Source organism: Octopus bimaculoides, chromosome 28 (assembly GCF_001194135.2).
Source record: "Octopus bimaculoides isolate UCB-OBI-ISO-001 chromosome 28, ASM119413v2, whole genome shotgun sequence".
NCBI classification, from domain to species: Eukaryota; Metazoa; Mollusca; class Cephalopoda; order Octopoda; family Octopodidae; genus Octopus; species Octopus bimaculoides.
Genome location: NC_069008.1, coordinates 12,002,988 through 12,006,411, shown reverse-complemented (window position 1 = coordinate 12,006,411; position 3,424 = coordinate 12,002,988).

The following is a 3,424-nucleotide window of genomic DNA, read 5'->3' as shown; positions in this document are numbered from 1 at the left end:
TATATATATATATATATATATATATATATATATATATATATATGTGTGTGTGTGTGTGTGTGTGTGAATAAATATATGTAAATAATATTTCTTCCTTCTTGGTGTTGATCCTTTGATGTTCATTGGTTACTCCGACGTTGACACAATAATACACTTGCCCAAACTGAATTGCTGGAGTTATTTCATTTTGTCCAAAAAAAGTTATAGAGGTTTAAAGTTTGATCATCTTCACGGAATCCAGAACCATGTGGTTGAGAAGCAAGCTTCTTACTACACAGCTACATTGTACTTATGCATGATATACTAAAAGATATCAGGAAATATTTACACAGAACTGATTGCAACATGTTTATAAAAATCAATAGTGAATTATAATCAAATATTCCTTTTTAACTAGGATAAGTAGCAACGTTTTTCTTATTCATTATCCAAAATACCCTTCTAATTTTGCAATCTAATTAAAATTGGACATATTTCAAAAGTCCATTTTATAACAGTTCCAAACCTTGCCAGACAACAACCATCTCAACTCAGTACACAAAAACTTTCATGTATTCAGAGCCAAAATACTTCACATGGAACTGAACAAGTAAGTCTTTAGTGCCTGACCTTTTATAAAATCAACTACTCATATAACATAAATTGCCACATTTTTTAATAAATCAGGGAGATTTCTGACAGTAAATGGCACAATGCATGCCATTAAGTAAAAGAGCTTTTTTCTTTCAGAATTTACTCCAAACATTGTTGGTATCCCATCAATATAGGTAGTTCCTAGCTTCCCATTTAAAGTAAGTTGATACCATATCAATGAAGTATTGTGGCTGTTTCAATAATGCAGAACAAGTACTCATCCTTCAGCTGATCATCAACAATATAGCAAGCAAAGTAGATCAGCTGAGCACAATTAGAAACATCAATTTATCCAGCTGAATAGTAAACTCGTGTGTCGATACTATATCTCAACATCCTCTCCATGTCATCTATCTGGTGAGAAATGATATCGTTGGAGACAGAAGTTGTTGACAACTTCTTTGTTTCACACAATAACCACAACCACAAACACTATAAATTCCTCCACTGCAGCATGGGGCTTCTTCTGTATCACTCTGAGATGAGAGATTTCATAAAATTCACAGACTGCATTGATTTCTATGACAGCAAAATGTCCAAAAGAATCCAACTGCTGAGCTTTGAGAGTATATTCCAGCAAATTCCTCCAAAGTTGTATTATTGTACATGATGAACATTACAAAGACTGCGTTGTAGTTATCCTGGTTCACATTGCCATTTAACAAGACTACATGCCACACACTGTGGTTGCTCACACGCATTCCTCTTTGTTGCTGCAGTCATACTACAGATATGTTTCCATGCACTTTCAGTCATGTAGTATGGACTTCATTGTCTTTGATGCCATCTGCAGTGACTGATGATACCAGCAAGACTTATGTATCTGAAAGATAAACAAGGGGTGCTCCAGAATGGTAACAGTCCCATGACTGAAATCAATAAAAGAATAAACAAAAATGATCTGACAACTAAAAAAAATGAACGAATTTACTTATTAATTAAATTAAGTTTAAATTAGCTCATAACCCATTGATTTCTGCAGTATAATATTGGATTTTATGAAAGTAACAATATGAACAAGTTTCCATAAAATGCAATCACAGAGTTACTCTACAACATACACCCAATCAGTGAGGCTGATTCACCTCTCATAACATGTGTATTGAGTTAGAGCATAAGGATGTGGACTCCTCTCTCTGCCCTACTGATAATTATTCCACCCAAACAAAGTTATTTGGAGGTGCATGGCTAAGTGATTCAGGTGTTGGGCTCATAATCGTAAGATTGTGGTTTTGATTCCTGGACCAAGCAATGCATTGTGTCCTTGAGCAAAACACTTCATTTCACATTGCTCCAGCTGGTAAAGATGAGTAACCCTGTGACAGATTGGCTTCCCATCCAGGGAGGAATATATGCTTGTCAGAGAAACTGGCCTTATACTCCTTATGGGATAATGTGGCTTAACCAATCTAAACACCATGACAGGTCTTTTTATGGCAGGATATATTGTAATGATGGAGGCGCAATGGCCCAGTGGTTAGGGCAGCGGACTCACGGTCATAGGATCACGGTTTCGATTCCCAGACCGGGCGTTGTGAGTGTTTATTGAGCATAAACAACTAAAGCTCCACGAAGCCCCGGCAGGGGATGGTGGCGAACCCTGCTGTACTCTTTCACCACAACTTTCTCTCACTCTTACTTCCTGTTTCTGTTGTGCCTGTTATTCAAAGGGTCAGCCTTGTCACACTGTGTCACGCTGAATATTCCTGAGAACTACGTTAAGGGTACACGTGTCTGTGGAGTGATCAGCCACTTGCACGTTAATTTCATGAGCAGGCTGTTCCGTTGATCGGATCAACTGGAATCCTCGACGTCATAAGCGACGGAGTGCCAATCAACATATTGTAATGGATTCACCACAGCATATTACTGGTGGACTTTTTCCTATTGGTTTCACATCTGTGTAAGATAAAATCAAACTAACATAAATCAAATGCATAACAATAACTTCCCACACTCCATAATGTAGAATGCCATGGTCTTCCTCAAACCACTGCTCTAAACAAGGAAGCTTAAAGAAATGTCTAACCCTATTTAATATTTTAAAAGCAATTCGTATAACCTCAATCCAACTCTAAAATACTTGTTTCACTCCAACATGGTTAAACGATGACTTCTGAGTTCCTTTGGTGCAGATGTAGTGGTTATGATGTGGACTTTTTTGTGTGAAAAATGTTCTCATTGTTTGTTTACATTGTTCAGCTTAAAGTCAACCTTTATGAAGCAGACCTATGATCAAAGGCGTTCCAGCCATGACCACCCTTCTCTTTCCATTGTATTGCAGCATGTTCTTTTTTAAATGGTCGGTGTGATTTTGAGGGAGATATAGCTTCTATTTCAAGCAAGTTGAACAATCACATTAAAGCACCCTCATTGGCTTGTTTCATTGTTTGTCAGTGAATGAGGAATGCTGGTCATCATGCACATCAATATTTAGAAAACTGCCTTTCACACATTGATTGCAATATTCCAGAGAACAGCAAACAAGATTTACAACAACCTGTTACTCCATCATCATCATCGTTTAATGTCCGCTTTCCATGCTAGCATGGGTTGGATGATTTGACTGAGGACTGGTGAAATCAGATGGCTACACCAGGCTCCAATCTGATTTGGCAGACTTTCTACAGCTGGATGCCCTTCCTAACATCAACTACTCAGAGAGTGTAGTGGGTGCTTTTACGTGTCACCCGCACAAAGGCCAGTCAGGCGGTACTGGCAACGGTCACACTCAAAATGGTGTATTTTACGTGCCACCTGCACAAGAGCCAGTCCAGGGGCACTGGCAACG